Source organism: Panthera uncia, unplaced genomic scaffold (genome assembly GCF_023721935.1).
Source record: "Panthera uncia isolate 11264 unplaced genomic scaffold, Puncia_PCG_1.0 HiC_scaffold_588, whole genome shotgun sequence".
Lineage (NCBI taxonomy): Eukaryota > Metazoa > Chordata > Mammalia > Carnivora > Felidae > Panthera > Panthera uncia.
The window spans coordinates 24,241-36,486 of record NW_026059746.1 but is presented as its reverse complement, the minus strand read 5'-3'; the positions used below and the strand labels follow the sequence as shown (position 1 = coordinate 36,486).

The window sequence follows — 12,246 nt, the reverse complement described above, 5'->3', positions numbered from 1 at the left end:
GGCCGGAGGGCTGGGCCGGCTCCCAGGCTGGACGGATGGGCGGAGACGCCAGGAGGAGGGGTCAGCTCCAGGCCTGTTGTCATTAGAGAAGTTAGCTGAAGTGTGCTGCTGCGGGTGCCCCTGCACATAATTTATAGCTTACCCAGTTTTTCCTTCAGCCTTTGACTCGTTATTTGGTACTGAAGCCAAATCCGGTTCACCGGCCGTTCAAGCTTCCTTATTAGGCCAGGTTGATTACATTTCAAATGTGGCCTTAGGTTGGGGTGGCACCTCCTCACAGAGCCTGAAACAAATGGAAAAGCAGGCCTTAACCCGGTATTTCTAAACTTAAGATCCTTTAACTCTCTAAATGTTTAACATTGGTTTTAATTCAGAGAATCAGGAAACGTGTGTCTGCGTGCACATCGATTGGCTTGCTTGTCAGAAGGCCCAGCACGAGTGCCTCTTGGTCACATGTTTTAGTTTTTTAATTTTCCGTGAGTGAGGTGAAAACGTCCAAGAAAAGATAGTAAACGGTAGTATAGCGTCTTCTCTTTTATCAAATCGTTAAGGGTCCAGAAATAAGTACTATATCTGTACCCTTTTATTCTTAGATTATTTACAGACTCCTGATGGGAACGAGAGCCCTCGTTCTGTTGCGGGAAACCTCCCCCAGCTTGCGCTCAGAGTGGGCGAGGAGGTGAGGGCAGCACGCCGAGACCGGGCCGGGGCCTCCAGAGGCGCTCCTGTCTGGGGGGGGTGGCCGCATTTTAAGTTGATGAGCTTGAACACTAAACATCTTTAGAGATACGTTTAGATTAGTAATATCACATCTTCCAAATATTTTTTTTTCACACAGGTATTTTTTCAGTGTTGAGGGAAAAGTGCAAACGAATCCATAAAGCTCTACAAGGGTAAGTTAACTATATTTTCAATGAACTTAAAGTCTGTACCACGTTTAAACAACTAGTGAAAAATTTTGAATGTCACCTCTTTGGTTTTGAGTGTATTTAATAGGCTTGGATCAGTTTGACTCGCGGCTAAGAAATGAGGAACTCGGTTCTTTCAAATTTGTGGGCCTGAAACCAGAGCATCGTTTTGTTGTTGTTTTATTACTTACAATTTGTTGAGAGAGAGCACACACAAGCAGGGGGAGGGGCAGAGAGAAAGGGGAGAGAATCCCGAGCAGGCTCCACGCTTAGCGGCAGAGCCCAACGTGAGGTTTGATCTCACAGCCATGAGATCGTGACCTGGACCGAAATCGAAATCGAGTCGGACACGAAACTGACTGAGCCACCCAGGTGCCGCTTTGTTGTTGCCTTAACGAACCGTGACTTTGTTTTTCTAAAGGGATACAAGCTAATTAATGCGATAGCACTATATAAGGGACAGAGGTGAAGATAAGCACCAAACGCGCTGTCACCAGTAAGAACTCGGGTCAACATGGAGAATCTTTCCTCGTCTGTACGCATAAATGATATCATTATATGCTGCGTCATTAGGTGACAGTGGGTGGGTTCATATCGTCCATACTTTTTAGAAAATTATTAAGGTTTATTTTAAGTGAAGAAAAACAAGTGAAATCGAAATGAACCATATGAGTGTTGGCTTGTGTCTGTCTTAATGACACAAGAGTAGTTCTTTAAGGTTGCTCTGGCGTCAAGAAAAAATTCAGGTAGGTGACGCCTCCAGGCAGAGTTCTGGTCTTACCGAAAATGATCTCAGTCGCCCAGGTGTTTCCTTTTGTCTTTCCCAAGGTGGAAACGTGTCTTTTCAGTCATGAAAGTCCCACTTACTGCCAGATGTGGGAACTAGAAGCTTCTCTAAAAGGAAAGGACAGTGAATGAATGAGCAGATCGCAGCTGTTCCAGATGAAGTAGGGGCAGAAATAATTACCGTTCTGGGTGTGTCTGCACGATAGTAACAGAAGTTCTTCTTGCATGATTTATGGTTGGGAGCCATTGTTCGTGTCGGTTCCAGTTACGTTGCTTTATGAAATGTTAATGTGCCAACACGGCACACTGGAGCCACTGTAGACTCAGGAACACCAACCGAAGTGCCCTTCATTCTGTCCGGTGGTAGCAGTGTGCCCCTTTTGTAAGCCCAGCCCTCCTCCGCCCTCCCGTCTTCTCCTCCGAAGCCCCCAGATCCCTGTCTGCCCTGCGCCCGGTGTTGGCAGACAGCCCGGCCTCACGCTGTCACTCAGACCTCCACATCTTCCCTCACAGACGTGCACGCACACAGGCATCCACACCGCTCCTCCCTGGTGTGACAACCGGGGCGGGGGCGGGGGGTGGGCTGGGAGGCTTGCCTCCTGCAGTCATAGCTCTTCCTCCGTAAGGACTCGGCGCCTTCGGCCGTCCCCTTTCTGCCGTCACCCGTTCCGAGCGGTTTGATTAGCGTTCAAGCACGCTCTGTCCTCTCTTCTCTTAACTGCCTCTTTCCCGTGACCCCACCTTCCCGCCAGCTGGTAGCCAGTCTTCTCTGGCATTTGTGCTGTGTCCTCATGATCTGATCTCCAGCAGTCTTTCCAAGCTCTTATTTATTCTAGACGTTTGTATCATTCTGTGTGTGATGATGTATGTAGAGGTCCTATGGTCTGCGGCAATTATTCTCTCTTCCTCCAAATTCTTAAACATCTTAGTTCTTTTTTTCTTTCATTGCGTTGCTCTAGGTTGCTAGACATCTTCTGTAATAGTAGTAATAGACGTTTTCTGTCATTTCCAACCTAAAAGTCTTTCTTCATTAAGTGTGAAACATCACGGCCGCATGGGTAGCTCAGTTGGTTGTTTTAAAGTACGAAATGTTGCACTACGGGTTTTTTTGTAGGTGGTATTGATCAGATTATTCCTAGACTTGGAGACTTTTTTAAAAAATCATAGACTTGTCTCATGCTGAATTTCACTGTTAGAATTGTCTCCTGTTAGACCGTGCTTGCATTCTGGAGTAAACCCCTATTTGATGATGTATTTTTCTACACTGTGCTGCTACCTGGTTTATTGAGAAGCCTAGTAGCACATATTACATTTAAGGAAAGGAGACCCAGATTACCGGTCTTGGTTGGTGGTCTGAAAGGCCAGTGAAGTTAGCTTCTCGCACCTCCCTTGATACTTGGCACACGGTCATTTCGGAAAGCTCATTGAGTCCTAAACATGTTGAAGGAATCCGTGTACTAGAAAGTGCTTCTTGCGCCCATTATATTCTGAGGGAAAAGCAGATCTTTCTAAGGGAAGCTGGGTAATGAAGGCAATTTAAAACGTGCAGCTCAGTTTCCGACAGTCATATGCCACCATTTGTAGTCAGTCTAGCAGGTGGGTCAAAAATCAAACTGTTATCATCACAGGATAAACACAGACTGTAAATGAACCTGATGTGCGGGTCTCATGACGTCTGTAATAATGATTTGAAAACACGAGATTTCACGCCTAAAGAAATCTCTCTCCCTCCCTGAGAAGCTGCAGATGTCCGTGCTATTAATCCTAAAATGAAGATAATCATAATCCAAGTAAAACTTAACAGTAAACATGCAAATAAGAAAGGAACTTCGTAATCTGATCATACTTCCGGTGGTCAAGATGCAGCGTCTTTAGTGTTAGAACTCATCTCTATCGTTTATGAAAGACAAGATAAATGAGCAAGGAAACGTTACCAGTCTCAGTAAGTAGTCGTGAAGGAGGCAGAGTAATAGAAGATGAATGTGTAGACGCTTCCCGAAAGGAGCGAATTGGGAGGGAGGCCGCAGGAGGTGATCCTGGGACCGGACCCGGCTTACTAGCCAGCAGTGGAAGACAGAGCGAGGGACAGGTGAGGAGAGGGCGTGAGGGCCAGGCCTCGGGACCCAGCGGGTGTGTGAGGAGGGGCCGCCAGAACTGGGGAGGCGGGGAGGCGGGAGCAGGGCCCACGGGCCTCCCCTCCCGGTGGAAGCCTGGGGATGACTCCTGTTTTCTGTGCTGTGTGAGCCAGTGACGTCCGCCAGGACAGGGAGCCTTCTTCCCGCCAACTCACAGCGGGCCCTGCAGGGGCAGGGGCGTCTACACCAGGGAGCTCCGCCTGGAGCACGGATCCCTGCTGTCTCTGTGGGATCGGAGCCCCGCCGTGTGACGCCTCCTGGGAAAACCACAGGGTTCTGCTCCGCTCATGAATGCAGACTTCGTAGTTATTTTTCTGCGAGACACCGTTGCACCCGGAAGGGACTTACGCTGTGTGTTTCCTTTCAGCATTTCTGGGCTAAAAGTGGTGGGAGAGTCATTTTCTCCCGCATTTCACCTGCAGCTACAAGAGAGCACTGGGTCTCGAGAAGAAGATGTTAAACTTCTTCAGGAGATTGTGAATCACGTAAGTGTGTAGCTCTACCCCGAGCCCAAGCAGCGTCTTCTGTGTCCTGTCTTAGGAAAGATCTCTTTGCCCCGGGACGCAGCCCTCTTGTGGAACCGTTCTGGTCCCCGGGCCTTCGGGACACATCTGTGCTGACAGGCCACACTGTATCTGCCCGGTCAGGTTCCGCTCGCGTTGAAGTTGTCGTGTTCTGTGCTCTGTTGTATCAAATACAGTTTCCTTGCACTCTACATAATTAGCCTTCCAGAAAACCCGTTCGCACGGCATTTTCAAAGCCAGGCTTTCATACCTGTGGGTGGGGATGGCATTATGAGTGCTGGTCACAGGCAGCACTGGACAGGCGTCTGGGGTGAACCCCCAACGCAGCTGAGACTGGAACTGGAAAGGAAGAAAGATCGCTTCTTCACCAGGCCTAGTTTGGAGGTTGATTTAAATATCTGTGTCTCCTGAAAGTGATTTTACTACTAATTGTAACTTCATTATTAACTAAGAAATGGCTTCCTGGGGAAGACCACCGGCCCCTTCCCTGGAGCCCTGCCCTCTCCCCCCCCCCCCCCCCCCGCATGCTGCTCGTGCTCACGCTCGGATGGAAGGGCCTGGGACCCCACGAGCACCCGTGCTGGGACGGCCCTGCCTTTCCCCCGACTGCAGTGCGGCTAGCATGTGCCTGGGAATGGGGCAGGCTTCTTTCTGCCTTCTCGTCCTGCTTGTCCTGGCGGTCCCTTCCAGGGGCTCTGCCCTGAGGTCACCGGGACGTCAGGATGATGGCTGTTGTCTGTCGTGTGCCCTTGGCTGACCGTGGCCGGGAGGTCGGGTCTCTCCGCGGTGGTGTGGCTGGTCGGTATGGAGAACGGGGCTGAGGCCGATCTCGGCTTCTTAGCCGCCCTCCCTCCTCCAGTGTGTGAAGCCGCCATCAGGAAGGACAGGTCGGTGGGGGGCTTCATGCAGTTGGTGGCCTTCTGGAGTCCGTCAGCTTATAAAACGGAACCAGACCCAGAACGTGAGATCCCCAGCTCAGGGGATCTCAGGAACCGTGTGAGGTGATGAGCAGTCCGGCTGGCACAACGCCCCTTCCCCAGGGCCCAGGTGCCACAGGGGCCCCCCCGGGTGCGGCTCTGCGAACTCGACAGAGACAGACTCTCTTTCACGGGAACTGACCTCCCGCTGGCGCCTCTCACCCCGTCCGCGTTTTTACTGCGATGTCACGTATGTGCGTACGGGCCGAAGGGAAAGGACGGCATCCTCGAGGTTAGGGCTCTTAGAGACGCGCCGCGACAGCTTTGTACGATAAACGCAGGCTAAGTGGATGCCACAGGCAGAGTCAGGTCGGTCACACCAGCTCCATGTGACGGCCCAGCCTGTGCTCTCAGCAGGAGTGCCCGCTGGTGTGATGGACGCAGCCCGGAGCAGCCTGTCGGGGCCTCGAGCCCCCGCGCGGACCCCCCCCCCCCCCCCCTGCCCGCTCTCCTTCAGCTCTCCCCAGGATGTCCTCCGGCTGGGGCCTCAAACGGGGTCCGCGCCTCCTCCGGCCCCCGCGGGACGGCTCTACACGGGCTTCACGCCGCAGGGCCAGGGCCGCACTCCTGCCACGGGAGCCCCCGTCCTCAGTCCTCAAGACGTCGTGGCTGTGGGGGCCTCCTTCTCCTTGAGTCAGAGACACTGCAGAGGGCAGGCGACGGAAGGGGGGCCCGTCCTCAGAACGGAGGAGAAGGCGACAGTCTGCACAGCTCACCGATGCCGGACCCCGTTTGAGGCCCCAGCCGGAGGACATCCTGGGGAGAGCTGAAGGAGAGCGGGCAGGGCTCGGGGGAGGGGCGCGAACATGGTCCGGAAGCCGCATTTGTGCAGAAACGCGGGGTCTTGCGGTGTCTTTGCATCCCCACGCTAAGCTCCGCTCCACACTCCGTGTTCCGTATCTGAGAGGGATGGTTGTGGCGTTGGAACTCTCACTTAAGCTTTGCAGAACCCGGTTTCGCTAAGTTCTTGTTGAGTTGCCTGACGAGACACTGTTTTTATAAAGAGCGATGGTTTAGGACGTTTCTTAGCCAGGCCTAGGATCAGAGCCGGTCCGGGTGTTCTCGGGCAGTTAACTTCTCCAAGTACATTGAGACGGAGCATCCGTATCCGTCTGGCCGCGCTGCCCGCTGCCGTTTCCCGTCTTTCCCGCAGAGGGAGACCCGCCCGGCAGCGGTCGGGACGGCCCCTCTTCAAGCAGACTCCCTCACTGCCCAGCCTGGGAGCAGCGGTTCCTTCCTTGAGGCCACCCCTGCTCTGATTGTCCTGTTTTTGTTTTTTTTCCTTAGTTTTCTTAATGCTTATTTACCTTTGAGAGAGAGAAACAGAGTGTGAGCGGGGGAGGGGCAGAGAGAGAGGGAGACACAGAATCGGAAGCAGCTCCAGGCTCTGAGCCGTCAGCACAGAGCATGACGCGGGGCTCGAACCCACAGACCGCGAGATCATTACCTGGCTGAAGCCAAGAGTCGGACATTTAACTGACTGAGCCACCCAGGCGCCCCTCTGACTGTTTGTAAATACAATTCGCATACCAGAAACTTCTCGCTTTTAGAAGATAGAGTTGAGGGGCCTTTAATGTACCACAAGGTTGTGCCCCTGCCTCAGCCCAAAATATTTTCATCCCCCAAAAAGAAACCCTGATGAACCATTACTTCGATAAGATTTTTATCCTTAATTTTGAAGGAGTATATTTTAGCTTTGTAAAAATATCAACAAGTGGTTAATGTGTGGAGAAGCTGTGCAAAACGTGGGTGACACCAGACCCTGAAGCCCGGTAGCGCCTGGGCAGAGGTGCCCACGGCCGTCAGAGGAGTTGCTGGTACCTGAAGTGTAGGCTGTTGGGCTGTGAAACCGTCCTCCGTTTACGACCAAGTTCAGCTTTGGTTAGTTTACGGGGCTTTGCTGGTACTGTTGCCCTTGTCCTGACTGTGCTTTGTTGAAAATGGAAACCCCTAGTCCTCTGTGGCTATTTAAACGTAAATGAAGGAAAAGGAAAAGTCCCATCTCTCCGTGGCACTGGCTGCGTCTCACTCACAGTGCTTGACGGCCACACGGCCTGGGCCACTCACGGGGCCTCGCAGAGCGAACGCCCGGCAGGAGGTCTGGGCGGAGGCGCGGAAGGTGGTGGTGCCGCTGGGGGCACGTCTGTGGCGTTCCGCCTTCTCGCTGTTGTGACTGGGAAAATGAACTAACCTGCGGTTAAGAATGGCCTTGCAGAGTACCTCCCGTCGGGATGCCCGCCGTGTCTGCGGCCCAGCTCGCAAACGTGTCCCTTCTCTTCACGCAGTGCATGGACAGGAGCATCGCGTTAACTCAGGCACGCTACCTGGAGAAAGAGGAGAAGTGCCTCCCTCCGCCGAGGTGGGTGGACGTTCAAATGTGACGTGACTCTTGCTTTTGCTACTTGAAAAACTCTATAAAGCGTATTCTGTTGCGAAAACGTCTGAAATGCTGCCACAGGATAAGGAAGTGTGTCGCTAAAATGTAGTTCATCCTCTTTCCTGTTCTTAAAGTAGCCATTTTCAGATTTTACCTGTAAAGCCCCCCCAGGACTCGCCGGACCCTCCCAGTTAACCTGAAGAGGTGTCCGCGATCCCAGGACTGGACGGGGGCGGCCGAGGTTCTGATGAGCAGATGTGCGTCTGTCACACCTCGAAGGTGACGGGCTGTGCCAGCCACGTCCACCGGGAGGACCATCCTGAGGGAGGGGCACATCCGGCCACTGGCTGGAACGCCATGGGGTGCATTTGAGAGTGCAGACACTCCCAGACTGCCCAGGGAAAAAGCAACAGTGGGGAAAATCTAGAGAGTTTCAAGAAACCCTGCGTGGGGGGAGGGCACCCTGACTCTTGGTTTACAATCGGTGCTATTCAGTAGCACTTAAAATATAGTCAAAGGAGGTAGACACCCAGAGCATGAAGTGTCAGGGTCACAGCATGAGGTCCGTGAGGTCACAGGGGGAGGGCACGATTCGTTCTGGCCTGGAAGGGACTCGGGCTTCCGAGGGCAGGTGATACTTAAGCCAAGCCCAGAAGATCGAGTGTGTCAGTCAGGCTTGTCAACGCCAGCGTCCGGCAGGCTGTGCAGTGGTGTGGAGACCCTCAGGTGCATCTGGGGAGACAGAACACAGGCTTGAGGGAGACGAGAGAGACGCTGGAGAGCAAGGAAGGCCCAGGGAGGACCCGGGAGACTGGAGTCTGAGCCTGTGCGGACTTGGAGGGCCAGACCACGGGCAGCAGCCCTGAATGGCTTAACGAGCCTACCCCGTTCTGATTGTGCCCAGGCAAGGTGCCGTCTTCTGTCTCAGGACAACAGGGTCCCTGCTTGCTTTGTTCCCTCAGTGCTCCCTGCCCAGCACAGTGCAGCTCAGTGCAAGTATCCAGTGGACCGTCCGGATGTTTGCAGGGGGGGTGGGAGAGAAGAGGGAGGAGTGCCCAGGAGAGCTGATACTGTTTTGTGTTCAGTTTCCTGAAAACTTAAAAATGTCTGCCTTGCCTCCGAGTATTCTAGAACTTGCACACGACTCACGGAGTTGTAAATGTGAGCGTCAGCATGTAAACACTCCCTGATTTGAGAAACGTGAATTGCTGCCTTGGGCCCGGTGCTCCTACCCAGAGTCCCTGGCACCCAGATCCCCCCACAAGGTTGCAGTCGGGCCTCAAGTGACAGACTTCTGTAAATGGCCCGTCAGGGTTCAGGCTTGCGGGCGGAGGGTCCCTGCCACAGTCGCTCGGCTCTGCCATGCCGTGACAGGTGGCACAGCCTCCTTTGACGATTTTCTGTGTCCTTGTTTCTCAGCATCAGGGTCGTGGTCACAGTGGAACAGACAGACGAAGAGCTGGAGAGAGCCGCACGCACAATCAAGGAGGTGGCCCAGGCCGTGCTGCTGTAGGCGGGTCCCAGGGCCAGGTGGACAGTCGCCGTGCGGCACACGCAGGTCTCCCAGTTGCCGCCGAGCAACCTGGAAGAGGCCTGCGGGTACCTGGCGGGGTGGCCACCGACCAATCACGTGGGTGTGGACTCGGCGGGCCGCCACGAGGAGGATGCTGGTTATTTAAACACACAGACACACACACACACCCCTAAAAGCCCAGGAACTGGTTTTTTAAGAAGAAAACTAATGACAGCATATAACCGATATTTAAATTGTGCGGTTTAGTACTATTTAAATGTTTTATTATACTAGTATTTTATATTCGTTTGTTGTTGCCGTTTAAAAATGGAGCTTCAGTTTATCTCTTCTCCCTCTAACAGTAATTGTGCGAGCACTCCTAACGTTTCCTAGCAAAGCATCTCTGCAGCATTAAAGCTTAGAGGAGCACTTCACCGTCTAGGACACAAAGCGTATCTGTGAGGATCTAATTCAGCCACGTCTTACGCGGTCTCCATCCCGTGAAGCCCAGTGGTGGTTAATGTGTAAGGAAGCACTCTTTGTGCTGTTGCGACAACCTTTTCATTATATTTGAATCCTAGAGTTTTTATATACATTTCTAACAGCTTACCTTAGCATCCCTAACTGGAGAATGACTACTCATTGTATTTCCTAAGTGAGCAATAATTTAAATCAAATACTATTTTAGTTTAATATAATTGACCTTCACATTTATTGTGTGTTGACTTCTAATCTGTTTTAGGAGGAGGGTTACTGTGACGATCCCAGAATAGAAATCATGTCCTTGATATTTTAGAATATCTTGAATGTATTCCTTTTTTGTAGAGTGGGTTTGCCTAAGGACATATAACTACTGTCTTTTTCTAAGCGAAGGAAAATTATTTTTATTTTCAGCTTATGAATTCCAAATATCTAAAAATGTGAATGCACTAAAAATAAAATTTTTAAGCTGGACTTTAGCTATCTGTTTTTTCTTGTGCCGTGTGCCACAAGGTAGTGTGTAACTATTACACCGTTGTTTCTTCTCTTAGTAAAGGTAAAGGAGTAAAATTGTTAAAAAAAAAAAAAAAAAAGTAATAATGCCATTTTTATAATATGTGTTCATATTAACAAATGGTCTTCAACATCTTTTTAAATAACATATTTTTTAATGTTTAGTTTCTATTTTGCTTGAGGTATTTCGTACATATGTGCCTTGTGATTGCTGCTGCTTTAAAGGATACAGTACTGTCTTTGGGGGATGTATCTTTTCGTTTTATTTTTTAATGAAATAAACCTACATTCCTGATAATCAGTCTATATGCATGTGTAATGTGTTCAACAGAATAGCCTCCGGATTTTCACTTTTCCACCTAGGTAGGGTAGTAGTCTTGGTGCCTGTGTTTAGAAAATATTAAGTACAGGGGTGCCTGGGTGGCTCAGTCGGTTAAGCTTCCAACTTTGGCTCAGGTCATGATCTCACAGTTCGAGAGTTCGAGCCCCACATCGGTCTCATTGCTGACAGCTCAGAGCCTGGAGCCTGCTTCAGATTCTGTGTCTCCCTCTCTCTCTGCCCCTCCCCTGCTCGTCCTCTGTTTCTCTCTCAGAAATAAATAAAAACATTTAAAAATCAAAAAAAAAAAAAAAAAAAGAATATTAAGTACATTTCTTAGTGTCTTTCTTCAGTGTATGTTATCTGGAATTCCCTAGACTTCTATTGATGGGAGCCTAGGCCTCTATGACTACACGTATGCCAGAGCTGTGGGGTTTTTCTTTTAATAGAGAGAGAGGGAGAGTGCGAGCAGAGCGGAAGAGGAGCAGAGGGAGAGAGAGAATCTTAAGCGGGCTCCACGATCAGTGTGGAGCCCGACGCAGGGCTCAGTCCCATGATCCATTTTGACCTGAGCCAAAATCAAGTTGGACACTCAACTCGCTCAACTCTGGGCACCACCCAGGTGCCCCAGAGCTATCATTTTTATTAGCAGATGATGATAGCAACTTTTCAGCTACTTTTAAAATATTTTGTAAATCAACATCCAGATGTTCATTGCTACTTTTTAAAAATGATAGAAGTGCCTGGGAAAGATGGTGAAAACAACGCATGTTGTCTGACATCAGCCCTTGAAACATAGCAGCATTTTGAACAAAAACCCAAAACCAAAGTCTTTCTGTTAAAACTTTACAATAACCAGCATCCAGGTACATGAACCACAAAAGAAACATATGCTAGGAACAGTAAACTTGCGTAAAACTGAGGCAGAATGCTGAGAGAAAACTCCCCTCAAACCTGAAGCAGGGCACATATTTCTCCCAAGAAACCACAAGAGGGCTCTGGAACGCTCCATCGGCGGCTGGGTGGGCAGCACGGAAACCATTCAGGGACCGTTTTCACTCGGCATCGTCATCCACAGGAGAGGAAGTACCCAAACGACTCCTCCCTTTGTGATGTCTACAGCTGGGTTCCAACTCAGGAAATGTGGGGCTCTGAGCAAGCTGGGACAGAAACGAGAGCGGTATTTCCAATCTAGAACTGCACCAACGGGACTGTATGCTTTTGTTTTATGTACCACTAGAACGGCTCTGTAATATGCCAGTTGTAAGATGCACTTCAGTAACAAGTATCGTCACATGGGTGGAAAAGGTGCATTTTAAAATCTGCAGGATAAGTCAGTGATCTGCTGCTGTGCGGGCTTGATGCCCTCTTTCCTTGTGGATGTAAAACCTTTGTGTCCCAGAACACAGTGTGTGAGGACGATTGTGGCCACCTAGTCTTCCATTATCTCCACCCTTCCAAAACATTGTCCTTATGAGGACATCAAACAAAACCACCCATTACCCACACCCACAGTACGGATTATGCTGTGGAGAATACGTAAACTTTATTTTCCTATCTAGTGCCTAGTAGAGAGGAAAACGGGGTAGGCGGCTAAATGATGACGGAACACACGTAAAGCAAAAAGTCGTCTTCCAGAAGCAACATGCAAAGCAGAACAAAAGGGGAGCAGCCTTTTCAAGAGATTCAAGGGAAAAAGAAATGTGAATCAAAT

General features: G+C 50.5%; 1 long non-coding RNA gene across 1 annotated transcript; it reads left to right on the top strand.

Moving 5' to 3' along the window:
* The first annotated feature begins 113 nt into the window (after positions 1-113).
* On the top strand, positions 114-10,698 carry LOC125918236 (uncharacterized). The gene is made up of 4 exons (XR_007456406.1): positions 114-893; positions 4,197-4,314; positions 7,616-7,689; positions 9,127-10,698. It is a non-coding gene; the product is annotated as an uncharacterized LOC125918236 (long non-coding RNA).
* The last annotated feature ends 1,548 nt before the right edge of the window (positions 10,699-12,246 follow it).